The sequence below is a fragment of the Leiobunum rupestre genome, chromosome 3, assembly GCF_980474605.1.
Source record: "Leiobunum rupestre chromosome 3, qqLeiRupe1.1.hap1, whole genome shotgun sequence".
In the NCBI taxonomy this organism is placed as follows: Eukaryota; Metazoa; Arthropoda; class Arachnida; order Opiliones; family Sclerosomatidae; genus Leiobunum; species Leiobunum rupestre.
Genome location: NC_143386.1, coordinates 65,567,936 through 65,581,817, shown reverse-complemented (window position 1 = coordinate 65,581,817; position 13,882 = coordinate 65,567,936). Strand labels below are relative to the sequence as shown.

Sequence of the window (13,882 nt, the reverse complement as noted above, 5' to 3'; positions counted from 1 at the left end):
ACGTCGGTAGGCCACGGTGAGAATCGAACTCGCGATCTCCTGTTTACAAGACAGGCGCTTTCACCACTTAGCCCCGCGGCCTCGGAAGCGTTTCCATTCTTATTATAAAAAGAAAAAAAATGAAGGGAAGTTAGAACGTCAGTACGGCTCGGCGAGAATCGAACTCGTGATCTCCTGTTTACAAGACAGGCGCTTTCACCACTAAGGCACGCCTGCTCGGAAGCGTTTCCATTCTTATTATAAAAGGAAAAAAATTGAAGGGAAGTTAGAACGTCAGTAGGCCGCGGCGAGAATCGAACTCGCGATCTCCTGTTTACAAGACAGGCGCTTTCACCACTTAGCCACGCGGCCCCGGATCCGATGCCATTCTTATTATAATATGAAAAAACTGAAGGAAAAGTAAGAACGTCGGTAGATCGCGGCGAGAATCGAACTCGCGATCTCTTGTTTACAAGACAGGCGCTTTCACCACTTAGCCACGCGGCCTCGGAGCTGTTGCCATTCTTATTATAAAAGGAAAAAAATATGAAATGAAAGTAAGAACGTCGGTAGGCCACGGCGAGAATCGAGCTTGCGACCTCCTGTTTACAAGACAGACGCTTTCACCACTTAGCCACGTGGCCTCACAATCGTTGATATTCTTATTCTAATATTAAAAAAAAATTGAAGGGAAAGTAAGAACAACGGTAGGTCACGGCGAGAATATAGCTCGCGACCTCCTGTTTAGAAGACAGACGCTCTCACCACTTAGCCACGCGGCCTCGGAGCTGTTGTAATTCTTATTATTATATGAAATAAATTGAAGGGAAAGTAAGAACGTCGGTAGGCCACGACGAGAAACGAACTCGCGATCTCCTGTTTACAAGACAGGCGCTTTCACCACTAAGCCACTTTGCCTCGTAAGCATTGTTATTCTTATTTTAATATGAGAAAAAAATTGAAGGGAAATTAAGAACGTCGGTAGGCCACGGCGAGAATCAAACTCGCGAACTCCTGTTTACAAGACAGGCGCTTTCATAACTTAACCACGCGGCTTCGGAAGCGTTTCCATTCTTATGTGTAGGACATTTTTAAATTTTTCATACCGGCCCTCCCAGTTGATCGTGGAAACGACGTCATGGTCATAGCCCAAGGTCACGCCCAATACCTTTATTGAACGGGCGCTAATAACAAGTCCAGATACAGTCTGGTCCGCGTGAAATCGCAAGGAGCCGAGCAAACAACCAGAACTTTTTGCAAGATTGATGACAGCTCCCGAAGACTGGCAATAAAGTTCAATATCCTCCAAAACGTAAATAACATCCCTTGGCCCAGTGACGAGAATGGAAGTGTCATCGATATGTTGAAACACCACAGGGGACGGTGTTAAGTCCGTGAGCATTATCCGAGAAATACGTTTGTCCGTTTCGAGTAAAGCGCAAAAAGGCTCAGACGATAGAACGTACAGCAAAGGACTGAGCGGACACCCTTGACGAACCGAGCGGCTAATGACAAAAAAATCGGTAACATATCCATGAAGCTTAATAGCTGTCTTGGCGCCACCTAAAAACATCTGAATCCAAGCGCGGAAGCGAGCGCCGAAACCAAAGGCTTCTAAGATTGCAAATAGATACGACCATTCCACCCGATCGAACGCTTTTAACAAATCGAGTTGAAGAAAAATCCCTGGCCTATTTTCCATTTTTAAAAACTCCATGACATCAGACAGAAAACGGGGAGTATCGGAAATGGTACGCCCACGAATGCCACCAGTTTGACACGGTGACGTAATTAAAGGTAAAAGCGGCGAAACACGGCGAGTAAAAACCTTAGCAAGGAGTTTCCTATCGCCATTCAATAGGGTAATTGGCCTCCAATTTTTCAGAAGAGTCAAATCCCCCGATTTAGGCAACAAAACCACCAACCCACGGCGATAATCGAACTCTCGATCTCCTGTTTACAAGACAGGCGCTTTCACCACTAAGCCTAGCCTCCTCGGAAGCATTTCCATTCTTATTATAAAAAAAATTGAAGGACAAGTAAGAACGTCGGTAGGCCACGGCGAGAATCGAACTCGCGATCTCCTGTATACAAGACAGCATCTTTCACCACTTAGCCACGCGGCCTCGGAAGCGTTGGTATTCTTTTTATAAAAAAAATTGAAGGGAAAGAAAGAACGTCGGTAGGCCACGGTGAGAATCGAACTTTTGATCTCCTGTTTACAAGACAGGCGCTTTCACCACTAAGCCACGCCTGCTCGGAAGCGTTTCCATTCTTATTATAAAAGGAAAAAAATTGAAGGGAAAGTAAGAACGTCGGTAGGCCACGGCGATAATTGAACTCGCAATCTCCTGTATACAAGACAGCAGCTTTCACCACTTAGCCACGCGGCCTCGGAAGCGTTGGTATTCTTTTTATAAAAAAAATTGAAGGGAAAGAAAGAACGTCGGTAGGCCACGGTGAGAATCGAACTTGGGATCTCCTGTTTACAAGACAGGCGCTTTCACCACTTATCCACGAGGCCTCGGAGCCGTTGCCATTCTTATTATAATATGAAAAAATTTGAAGGGAAAGTAAGAACGTCGGTAGAGCTAGGCGAGAATTGAACTTGCGATCTCCTGTTAACAAGACAGGCGCTTTCACCACTTAGCCACGCCTCCTCGGAAGCAATTCCATTCTTATTATAAAAGGAAAAAAAATAAAGGGAAAGTAAGAACGTCGGTAGAGCTAAACGAGAATCGAATTTGCGATCTCCTGTTAACAAGACAGGCGCTCTCACCACTTAGCCCCGCGGCCTCGGAAGCGTTTCCATTCTAATTATAAAAAGAAAAAAAATGAAAGGAAATTAGAACGTCAGTAGGCCACGGCGAGAATCGAACTCGTGATCTCCTGTTTAAGAGACAGGCGTTCACTACTAAGCCACGCCTGCTCGGAAGCGTTTCCATTCTTATTATAAAAGGAAAAAAAATTGAAGGGAAAGTAAGAACGTCGGTAGAGCTAGGCGAGAATTGAACTTGCGATCTCCTGTTAACAAGACAGGCGCTTTCACCACTAAGCCTCGCCTCCGCGGAAGCATTTCCATTCTTATTATAAAAGGAAATAAATTAAAGGGAAAGTAAGAACGTCGGTAGGCCACGGCGAGAATCGAACTCGCGATCTCCTGTATACAAGACAGGCGCTTTCACCACTAAGCCACGCGGCCTCGGAAGCGTTTCCATTCTAATTATAAAAGGAAAAAAAATTGAAGGGAAAGTAAGGACGTCGGTAGAGCTAGGCGAGAACCGAACTTGCGATCTCCTGTTAACAAGACAGGCGATTTCACCACTAAGCCACGCTTCCCCAGAAGCGTTGGTATTCTTATTATAATATGAAAAAAATTAAAAGGAAAGTAAGAACGTCGGTAGACCACGGCGAGAATCGAACTCGCGATCTCCTGTATACAAGACAGGCGCTTTCACCAATAAGCCACGCGGCCTCGGAAGCAATTCCATTCTTATTATAAAAGGAAAAAAATTAAAGGGAAAGTAAGAACGTCGGTAGAGCTAGGCGAGAATCGAATTTGCGATCTCCTGTTAACAAGACAGGCGCTCTCACCACTTAGCCCCGCGGCCTCGGAAGCGTTTCCATTCTAATTATAAAAAGAAAAAAAATGAAGGGAAATTAGAACGTCAGTAGGCCACGGCGAGAATCGAACTCGTGATCTCCTGTTTAAGAGACAGGCGTTCACTACTAAGCCACGCCTGCTCGGAAGCGTTTCCATTCTTATTATAAAAGGAAAAAAATTAAAGGGAAAGTAAGAACGTCGGTAGGACACGGCGAGAATCGAACTCGCGATCTCCTGTTTACAAGCCAGGCGCTTTCACCACTTAGCCACGCGGCCTCGGAGCCGTAGCCATGCTTATTATAATAAAAAATAAAAAATTAAAGGGAAAGTAAGAACGTCGGTAGGCCACGGTGAGAATCGAACTCGCGATCTCCTGTTTACAAGACAGGCGCTTTCACCACTTAGCCCCGCGGCCTCGGAAGCGTTTCCATTCTTATTATAAAAAGAAAAAAAATGAAGGGAAGTTAGAACGTCAGTACGGCTCGGCGAGAATCGAACTCGTGATCTCCTGTTTACAAGACAGGCGCTTTCACCACTAAGGCACGCCTGCTCGGAAGCGTTTCCATTCTTATTATAAAAGGAAAAAAATTGAAGGGAAGTTAGAACGTCAGTAGGCCGCGGCGAGAATCGAACTCGCGATCTCCTGTTTACAAGACAGGCGCTTTCACCACTTAGCCACGCGGCCCCGGATCCGATGCCATTCTTATTATAATATGAAAAAACTGAAGGAAAAGTAAGAACGTCGGTAGATCGCGGCGAGAATCGAACTCGCGATCTCTTGTTTACAAGACAGGCGCTTTCACCACTTAGCCACGCGGCCTCGGAGCTGTTGCCATTCTTATTATAAAAGGAAAAAAATATGAAATGAAAGTAAGAACGTCGGTAGGCCACGGCGAGAATCGAGCTTGCGACCTCCTGTTTACAAGACAGACGCTTTCACCACTTAGCCACGTGGCCTCACAATCGTTGATATTCTTATTCTAATATTAAAAAAAAATTGAAGGGAAAGTAAGAACAACGGTAGGTCACGGCGAGAATATAGCTCGCGACCTCCTGTTTAGAAGACAGACGCTCTCACCACTTAGCCACGCGGCCTCGGAGCTGTTGTAATTCTTATTATTATATGAAATAAATTGAAGGGAAAGTAAGAACGTCGGTAGGCCACGACGAGAAACGAACTCGCGATCTCCTGTTTACAAGACAGGCGCTTTCACCACTAAGCCACTTTGCCTCGTAAGCATTGTTATTCTTATTTTAATATGAGAAAAAAATTGAAGGGAAATTAAGAACGTCGGTAGGCCACGGCGAGAATCAAACTCGCGAACTCCTGTTTACAAGACAGGCGCTTTCATAACTTAACCACGCGGCTTCGGAAGCGTTTCCATTCTTATGTGTAGGACATTTTTAAATTTTTCATACCGGCCCTCCCAGTTGATCGTGGAAACGACGTCATGGTCATAGCCCAAGGTCACGCCCAATACCTTTATTGAACGGGCGCTAATAACAAGTCCAGATACAGTCTGGTCCGCGTGAAATCGCAAGGAGCCGAGCAAACAACCAGAACTTTTTGCAAGATTGATGACAGCTCCCGAAGACTGGCAATAAAGTTCAATATCCTCCAAAACGTAAATAACATCCCTTGGCCCAGTGACGAGAATGGAAGTGTCATCGATATGTTGAAACACCACAGGGGACGGTGTTAAGTCCGTGAGCATTATCCGAGAAATACGTTTGTCCGTTTCGAGTAAAGCGCAAAAAGGCTCAGACGATAGAACGTACAGCAAAGGACTGAGCGGACACCCTTGACGAACCGAGCGGCTAATGACAAAAAAATCGGTAACATATCCATGAAGCTTAATAGCTGTCTTGGCGCCACCTAAAAACATCTGAATCCAAGCGCGGAAGCGAGCGCCGAAACCAAAGGCTTCTAAGATTGCAAATAGATACGGCCATTCCACCCGATCAAACGCTTTTAACAAATCGAGTTGGAGAAAAATCCCCGGCCTATTTTCCATTTTTAAAAACTCCATTACATCAGACAGAAAACGGGGAGTATCGGAAATGGTACGCCCACGAATACCCCCTGTCTGACACGGTGACGTAATTAAAGGTAAAAGCGGCGAAACACGGCGAGTAAAAACCTTAGCAAGGAGTTTCCTATCGCCATTCAATAAGGTAATTGGCCTCCAATTTTTCAGAAGAGTCAAATCCCCCGATTTAGGCAACAAAACCACCAGCCCTTCTCGCATACTATTCGGACTTCGCATTCGGCAACCAAGCGCAGAAAGTCATCTTTAATTAGAGGGATAAAGAAACGCAGGAACTCTTTGGTAAAGCCATCTCTACCGGGGGCCTTCCCTCCGGCCAAAGTAGTTAACTCCGAGTAAATGTCGCTCCAGGTCACGACGGCATCGCAGAAATGGCGGTCATCTTCAGTAAGCCTCCCTGAGATTAAATTCTTCAAATTGTCAGTGGCGGCTTCAGACGTAACGGCGCGGGTATACAACTCCGAATAAAAACGGAACACTTCCTCCCTTATTAACGCAGGATCTTTAATAATCGCCCCCAAAGGGAGAGCCAGAGGAGTCATATGACGTTGACGCTGACGAAATTTTTCCAGCCGCAAAAAATATTGAGTGGGGCGTTCCCCCAAATCTCTCCACTCCAACCTTGAACGAACTATTGCACCCTGCAAATCGCTCTCTTCCATATCTCGTAATGTATTCGTTATCGCAGCTATTTCGTCTAAAATCGTATCTGTTTTTAATGGCGAATCTTGTAGGTCTCGAAGCCTATTTTGTAGGTCCGCCCATACAGCCCGCTTCCTCAACGCTTTGTGACGCCCGTAAAAAATGCAGTACTCCCGAATTTTAACTTTTAACGCATCATACCACTCGAAGATATCGAATAAATAACATGGCCAAGAATAACTATTTTTAACTGTTCGCTCGATGGCCGTGCAAAAAAGTGCGTCTTCCAGAAAAGTGGAATTAAAACTCCAAGTTCCGGGCCCCCTAAGAATACCACTAGGTTCAAAAATCAGAGAAACACCCTTATGGTCAGATAAACTACAAAAAACATGCATACACTTTGAAATATTATTTACATCTGAATGTAAAGCAAAAAATAATCAATTCGAGAACTCACAAAGTTACCAAAACCACCCCCGATCGCGTATAATCGAATGTTTTTTTATGTTGCAACCGCCAAATGACTACCAACGAGAGATAAGAGACCCAGCGATGAAGATTCGTCATTCCACTCACCGTAATCTTGGCAGCCGACCGCCGATCAAAAACTCGAGAAACAATATCATTAAAATCACCGCCCAATAGCGGACGATTTAACACACGAACAATGGGAATTAAATTTTGCATAAAAATAGATCTATTGACCGCATCGGTTTGGGCATAAACAGAACCTAAATCCACTTTCTCGCCTTCAATTTCAGCGGAAAGAAAAATATACCGGCCCTCGTTAGAACTTATCAAATTACATTCTTTAAAATCAAGTAACCGCGAAATACAAATCGCCACACCGTAAAACTTGGTGTCCAAGTTAAAGTCCACGTAGACCGCACCCGAAAAAATAGTCCGAAAAGTACTTACATGAGACGCCTCCCAATGAGTCTCTTACAACAACAACACATCATAATGCATCGCCCACAAAACCAACTTTCGCATCTTCTCTACATCGCGCAAACCGCCTACATTAATCGTCAGAATTTTCACCGGCATTTGGATTCAAATTAATTTGGGTCCATTGACCCGATGGCAACTTCTGAAATATCTTGTGCGGAGGACCTGTAGACGGATTAGTAGCTGAATCGGTGTCACTAGATGAGATCCGGTGCTTGGAACCCCTTTGAGCTTCACCAGTCGGTTTGACGCAGCCCACTTGGTCGGCGCCCATTCCCTGAGACATCGGCGTTGCGTTAGGAGTGGCAATATGAACGTCTTCGTGTCCGGCTCCAAATGAACCAGGACCATCGACGGCATCCTTACGACCCTCAGCGAATTGATCAATCGATCCCCCCGCGACAATGACAGGGGGTTGTCCACGCTCCTGTCCCTTCATCTCCACTGCAGGGCGTTCCCAAGTAGGGCAATTACGCACAGCATGACCTTGTGTTTTACATTTACGGCAAATAAATTGAGGGCAATCCTTATATAAATGATCGGATGACAGACACATATTACAGACTTTAACTTGTGATTCATGAGTGACACGGTAAGAATTTTCTCTATTTAAGACATCCGGAACTCGAAGACTGTAAGGTAACGCTGATTTACCTTCCGGGAGCGTCAGACGGACTGATCGGATACCACAATAGAACCCGGCTTTTTCCCGCCACGAAATCGTACCTCTGACTTCGCAGCCCATCATCGTCAACTTCACCAGCAACGCCTCATCAGTAACATAATCCGGAAGGCCGAAAACATTTGCCGTAACAGTTTTTTTGGTGACGCTCGAAATGGCATAAGTAATGCTGTCTACCTCCAACCCAGTGTCAATCGCCTCATTAATCAAAGTTTCAGACGAAAATACCAAAATGTAGACACCCGCGGACGGAACAACAGATTTCACCGCATCCAAACCATAGTGAATTTTCACCGCCTCCGCAACATCATTAAACTTCGGTAATTTTCCTTCAAAATCCACAAAAACCGACCGTTTAATAATATCCATCCTGGATCAGAAGACCCAGAGGGGAATCACCCGCAAGAAACCGAAACTAGATAAAAAAGGTTTTAACAGAGAAGAAAAAACAAACTTCAAATAAAATAACACCTTAAAGGCAGCAAACAGGCTTAGCGAAAACGGAGCGAAAAAAGACGAACCGTTCACTACCAAACCTAGCAGCCCGGTCTCCAGAAAACAGGCGATTTAACCACTAAGCCACGCTATTCTTATTATAATATGAAATAAATTGAAGGGAAAGTAAGAACGTCAAAAGGCCACGACGAGTAACGAACTCGCAATCTCCTGTTTACAAGACAGGTGCTTTCACCACTTAGCCAGGCGGCTTAGACAGCGTTTCCATTCTTATTATAAAAGGAAATAAATTGAAATGAAAGTAAGAACGTCGGTATCCCATGGCGAGAATCAAACTCGCGATCTCCTGTTTACCTGACAGTCGCTTTCACCACTTGGCCACGCGGCCTCGGAAGCGATGGTATTCTCATTATAATTTGAAACAAATTGAAGGGAAAGTAAGAACGTCGGTAGGCCACGGCGAGAATCAAACTCGCGATCTCCTGTTTACCTGACAGTCGCTTTCACCACTTGGCCACGCGGCCTCGGAAGCGATGGTATTCTCATTATAATTTGAAACAAATTGAAGGGAAAGTAAGAACGTCGGTAGGCCACGGCGAGAATCAAACTCGCGATCTCCTGTTTACCTGACAGTCGCTTTCACCACTTGGCCACGCGGCCTCGGAAGCGATGGTATTCTCATTATAATTTGAAACAAATTGAAGGGAAAGTAAGAACGTCGGTAGGCCACGGCGAGAATCAAACTCGCGATCTCCTGTTTACAAGACAGGCGCTTTCACCACTTAGCCACGCGACCTCGGAAGCGTTTCCATTCTTATTATAAAAGGAAATAAATTGAAATGAAAGTAAGAACGTCGGTATCCCATGGCGAGAATCAAACTCGCGATCTCCTGTTTACCTGACAGTCGCTTTCACCACTTGGCCACGCGGCCTCGGAAGCGATGGTATTCTCATTATAATTTGAAACAAATTGAAATGAAAGTAAGAACGTCGGTAGGCCACGGCGAGAATCAAACTCGCGATCTCCTGTTTACCTGACAGTCGCTTTCACCACTTGGCCACGCGGCCTCGGAAGCGATGGTATTCTCATTATAATTTGAAACAAATTGAAGGGAAAGTAAGAACGTCGGTAGGCCACGGCGAGAATCAAACTCGCGATCTCCTGTTTACCTGACAGTCGCTTTCACCACTTGGCCACGCGGCCTCGGAAGCGATGGTATTCTCATTATAATTTGAAACAAATTGAAGGGAAAGTAAGAACGTCGGTAGGCCACGGCGAGAATCAAACTCGCGATCTCCTGTTTACCTGACAGTCGCTTTCACCACTTGGCCACGCGGCCTCGGAAGCGATGGTATTCTCATTATAATTTGAAACAAATTGAAGGGAAAGTAAGAACGTCGGTAGGCCACGGCGAGAATCAAACTCGCGATCTCCTGTTTACCTGACAGTCGCTTTCACCACTTGGCCACGCGGCCTCGGAAGCGATGGTATTCTCATTATAATTTGAAACAAATTGAAGGGAAAGTAAGAACGTCGGTAGGCCACGGCGAGAATCAAACTCGCGATCTCCTGTTTACCTGACAGTCGCTTTCACCACTTGGCCACGCGGCCTCGGAAGCGATGGTATTCTCATTATAATTTGAAACAAATTGAAGGGAAAGTAAGAACGTCGGTAGGCCACGGCGAGAATCAAACTCGCGATCTCCTGTTTACCTGACAGTCGCTTTCACCACTTGGCCACGCGGCCTCGGAAGCGATGGTATTCTCATTATAATTTGAAACAAATTGAAGGGAAAGTAAGAACGTCGGTAGGCCACGGCGAGAATCAAACTCGCGATCTCCTGTTTACCTGACAGTCGCTTTCACCACTTGGCCACGCGGCCTCGGAAGCGATGGTATTCTCATTATAATTTGAAACAAATTGAAGGGAAAGTAAGAACGTCGGTAGGCCACGGCGAGAATCAAACTCGCGATCTCCTGTTTACCTGACAGTCGCTTTCACCACTTGGCCACGCGGCCTCGGAAGCGATGGTATTCTCATAACAATTTGAAACAAATTGAAGGGAAAGTAAGAACGTCGGTAGGCCACGGCGAGAATCAAACTCGCGATCTCCTGTTTACCTGACAGTCGCTTTCACCACTTGGCCACGCGGCCTCGGAAGCGATGGTATTCTCATTATAATTTGAAACAAATTGAAGGGAAAGTAAGAACGTCGGTAGGCCACGGCGAGAATCAAACTCGCGATCTCCTGTTTACCTGACAGTCGCTTTCACCACTTGGCCACGCGGCCTCGGAAGCGATGGTATTCTCATTATAATTTGAAACAAATTGAAGGGAAAGTAAGAACGTCGGTAGGCCACGGCGAGAATCAAACTCGCGATCTCCTGTTTACCTGACAGTCGCTTTCACCACTTGGCCACGCGGCCTCGGAAGCGATGGTATTCTCATTATAATTTGAAACAAATTGAAGGGAAAGTAAGAACGTCGGTAGGCCACGGCGAGAATCAAACTCGCGATCTCCTGTTTACCTGACAGTCGTTTTCACCACTTGGCCACGCGGCCTCGGAAGCGATGGTATTCTCATTATAATTTGAAACAAATTGAAGGGAAAGTAAGAACGTCGGTAGGCCACGGCGAGAATCAAACTCGCGATCTCCTGTTTACCTGACAGTCGCTTTCACCACTTGGCCACGCGGCCTCGGAAGCGATGGTATTCTCATTATAATTTGAAACAAATTGAAGGGAAAGTAAGAACGTCGGTAGGCCACGGCGAGAATCAAACTCGCGATCTCCTGTTTACAAGACAGGCGCTTTCACCACTTAGCCACGCGACCTCGGAAGCGTTTCCATTCTTATTATAAAAGGAAATAAATTGAAATGAAAGTAAGAACGTCGGTATCCCATGGCGAGAATCAAACTCGCGATCTCCTGTTTACCTGACAGTCGCTTTCACCACTTGGCCACGCGGCCTCGGAAGCGATGGTATTCTCATTATAATTTGAAACAAATTGAAGGGAAAGTAAGAACGTCGGTAGGCCACGGCGAGAATCAAACTCGCGATCTCCTGTTTACCTGACAGTCGCTTTCACCACTTGGCCACGCGGCCTCGGAAGCGATGGTATTCTCATTATAATTTGAAACAAATTGAAGGGAAAGTAAGAACGTCGGTAGGCCACGGCGAGAATCAAACTCGCGATCTCCTGTTTACCTGACAGTCGCTTTCACCACTTGGCCACGCGGCCTCGGAAGCGATGGTATTCTCATTATAATTTGAAACAAATTGAAGGGAAAGTAAGAACGTCGGTAGGCCACGGCGAGAATCAAACTCGCGATCTCCTGTTTACCTGACAGTCGCTTTCACCACTTGGCCACGCGGCCTCGGAAGCGATGGTATTCTCATTATAATTTGAAACAAATTGAAGGGAAAGTAAGAACGTCGGTAGGCCACGGCGAGAATCAAACTCGCGATCTCCTGTTTACCTGACAGTCGCTTTCACCACTTGGCCACGCGGCCTCGGAAGCGATGGTATTCTCATTATAATTTGAAACAAATTGAAGGGAAAGTAAGAACGTCGGTAGGCCACGGCGAGAATCAAACTCGCGATCTCCTGTTTACCTGACAGTCGCTTTCACCACTTGGCCACGCGGCCTCGGAAGCGATGGTATTCTCATTATAATTTGAAACAAATTGAAGGGAAAGTAAGAACGTCGGTAGGCCACGGCGAGAATCAAACTCGCGATCTCCTGTTTACCTGACAGTCGCTTTCACCACTTGGCCACGCGGCCTCGGAAGCGATGGTATTCTCATTATAATTTGAAACAAATTGAAGGGAAAGTAAGAACGTCGGTAGGCCACGGCGAGAATCAAACTCGCGATCTCCTGTTTACCTGACAGTCGCTTTCACCACTTGGCCACGCGGCCTCGGAAGCGATGGTATTCTCATTATAATTTGAAACAAATTGAAGGGAAAGTAAGAACGTCGGTAGGCCACGGCGAGAATCAAACTCGCGATCTCCTGTTTACAAGACAGGCGCTTTCACCACTTAGCCACGCGACCTCGGAAGCGTTTCCATTCTTATTATAAAAGGAAATAAATTGAAATGAAAGTAAGAACGTCGGTATCCCATGGCGAGAATCAAACTCGCGATCTCCTGTTTACCTGACAGTCGCTTTCACCACTTGGCCACGCGGCCTCGGAAGCGATGGTATTCTCATTATAATTTGAAACAAATTGAAGGGAAAGTAAGAACGTCGGTAGGCCACGGCGAGAATCAAACTCGCGATCTCCTGTTTACCTGACAGTCGCTTTCACCACTTGGCCACGCGGCCTCGGAAGCGATGGTATTCTCATTATAATTTGAAACAAATTGAAGGGAAAGTAAGAACGTCGGTAGGCCACGGCGAGAATCAAACTCGCGATCTCCTGTTTACCTGACAGTCGCTTTCACCACTTGGCCACGCGGCCTCGGAAGCGATGGTATTCTCATTATAATTTGAAACAAATTGAAGGGAAAGTAAGAACGTCGGTAGGCCACGGCGAGAATCAAACTCGCGATCTCCTGTTTACCTGACAGTCGCTTTCACCACTTGGCCACGCGGCCTCGGAAGCGATGGTATTCTCATTATAATTTGAAACAAATTGAAGGGAAAGTAAGAACGTCGGTAGGCCACGGCGAGAATCAAACTCGCGATCTCCTGTTTACCTGACAGTCGCTTTCACCACTTGGCCACGCGGCCTCGGAAGCGATGGTATTCTCATTATAATTTGAAACAAATTGAAGGGAAAGTAAGAACGTCGGTAGGCCACGGCGAGAATCAAACTCGCGATCTCCTGTTTACCTGACAGTCGCTTTCACCACTTGGCCACGCGGCCTCGGAAGCGATGGTATTCTCATTATAATTTGAAACAAATTGAAGGGAAAGTAAGAACGTCGGTAGGCCACGGCGAGAATCAAACTCGCGATCTCCTGTTTACCTGACAGTCGCTTTCACCACTTGGCCACGCGGCCTCGGAAGCGATGGTATTCTCATTATAATTTGAAACAAATTGAAGGGAAAGTAAGAACGTCGGTAGGCCACGGCGAGAATCAAACTCGCGATCTCCTGTTTACCTGACAGTCGCTTTCACCACTTGGCCACGCGGCCTCGGAAGCGATGGTATTCTCATTATAATTTGAAACAAATTGAAGGGAAAGTAAGAACGTCGGTAGGCCACGGCGAGAATCAAACTCGCGATCTCCTGTTTACCTGACAGTCGCTTTCACCACTTGGCCACGCGGCCTCGGAAGCGATGGTATTCTCATTATAATTTGAAACAAATTGAAGGGAAAGTAAGAACGTCGGTAGGCCACGGCGAGAATCAAACTCGCGATCTCCTGTTTACAAGACAGGCGCTTTCACCACTTAGTTACGCGACCTCGGAAGCGTTTCCATTCTTATTATAAAAGGAAATAAATTGAAATGAAAGTAAGAACGTCGGTAGGCCACGGCGAGAATCAAACTCGCGATCTCCTGTTTACC

At 46.1% G+C, this 13,882-nt stretch overlaps 15 non-coding genes across 15 annotated transcripts; all 15 read right to left on the bottom strand.

Annotated features, from left to right (window-relative positions):
• Positions 1 to 8: 8 nt before the first annotated feature.
• On the bottom strand, positions 9 to 81 carry TRNAT-UGU (transfer RNA threonine (anticodon UGU)). Its single transcript has one exon. It is a non-coding gene; the product is annotated as a tRNA-Thr (tRNA).
• Positions 82 to 278: 197 nt separating this feature from the next.
• On the bottom strand, positions 279 to 351 carry TRNAT-UGU (transfer RNA threonine (anticodon UGU)). Its single transcript has one exon. It is a non-coding gene; the product is annotated as a tRNA-Thr (tRNA).
• Positions 352 to 413: 62 nt separating this feature from the next.
• Positions 414 to 486, bottom strand: TRNAT-UGU (transfer RNA threonine (anticodon UGU)). Its single transcript has one exon. It is a non-coding gene; the product is annotated as a tRNA-Thr (tRNA).
• Positions 487 to 550: 64 nt separating this feature from the next.
• Positions 551 to 623, bottom strand: TRNAT-UGU (transfer RNA threonine (anticodon UGU)). Its single transcript has one exon. It is a non-coding gene; the product is annotated as a tRNA-Thr (tRNA).
• A 2,485-nt stretch (positions 624 to 3,108) lies between these two features.
• On the bottom strand, positions 3,109 to 3,181 carry TRNAT-UGU (transfer RNA threonine (anticodon UGU)). The gene has a single exon. It is a non-coding gene; the product is annotated as a tRNA-Thr (tRNA).
• A 200-nt stretch (positions 3,182 to 3,381) lies between these two features.
• Positions 3,382 to 3,454, bottom strand: TRNAT-UGU (transfer RNA threonine (anticodon UGU)). The gene has a single exon. It is a non-coding gene; the product is annotated as a tRNA-Thr (tRNA).
• A 332-nt stretch (positions 3,455 to 3,786) lies between these two features.
• On the bottom strand, positions 3,787 to 3,859 carry TRNAT-UGU (transfer RNA threonine (anticodon UGU)). The gene has a single exon. It is a non-coding gene; the product is annotated as a tRNA-Thr (tRNA).
• Positions 3,860 to 3,925: 66 nt separating this feature from the next.
• On the bottom strand, positions 3,926 to 3,998 carry TRNAT-UGU (transfer RNA threonine (anticodon UGU)). Its single transcript has one exon. It is a non-coding gene; the product is annotated as a tRNA-Thr (tRNA).
• Positions 3,999 to 4,195: 197 nt separating this feature from the next.
• Positions 4,196 to 4,268, bottom strand: TRNAT-UGU (transfer RNA threonine (anticodon UGU)). The gene has a single exon. It is a non-coding gene; the product is annotated as a tRNA-Thr (tRNA).
• A 62-nt stretch (positions 4,269 to 4,330) lies between these two features.
• TRNAT-UGU (transfer RNA threonine (anticodon UGU)) lies at positions 4,331 to 4,403 on the bottom strand. The gene has a single exon. It is a non-coding gene; the product is annotated as a tRNA-Thr (tRNA).
• A 64-nt stretch (positions 4,404 to 4,467) lies between these two features.
• TRNAT-UGU (transfer RNA threonine (anticodon UGU)) lies at positions 4,468 to 4,540 on the bottom strand. The gene has a single exon. It is a non-coding gene; the product is annotated as a tRNA-Thr (tRNA).
• A 4,542-nt stretch (positions 4,541 to 9,082) lies between these two features.
• TRNAT-UGU (transfer RNA threonine (anticodon UGU)) lies at positions 9,083 to 9,155 on the bottom strand. The gene has a single exon. It is a non-coding gene; the product is annotated as a tRNA-Thr (tRNA).
• Positions 9,156 to 11,122: 1,967 nt separating this feature from the next.
• Positions 11,123 to 11,195, bottom strand: TRNAT-UGU (transfer RNA threonine (anticodon UGU)). Its single transcript has one exon. It is a non-coding gene; the product is annotated as a tRNA-Thr (tRNA).
• Positions 11,196 to 12,346: 1,151 nt separating this feature from the next.
• On the bottom strand, positions 12,347 to 12,419 carry TRNAT-UGU (transfer RNA threonine (anticodon UGU)). The gene has a single exon. It is a non-coding gene; the product is annotated as a tRNA-Thr (tRNA).
• A 1,287-nt stretch (positions 12,420 to 13,706) lies between these two features.
• Positions 13,707 to 13,779, bottom strand: TRNAT-UGU (transfer RNA threonine (anticodon UGU)). Its single transcript has one exon. It is a non-coding gene; the product is annotated as a tRNA-Thr (tRNA).
• Positions 13,780 to 13,882: the final 103 nt, after the last annotated feature.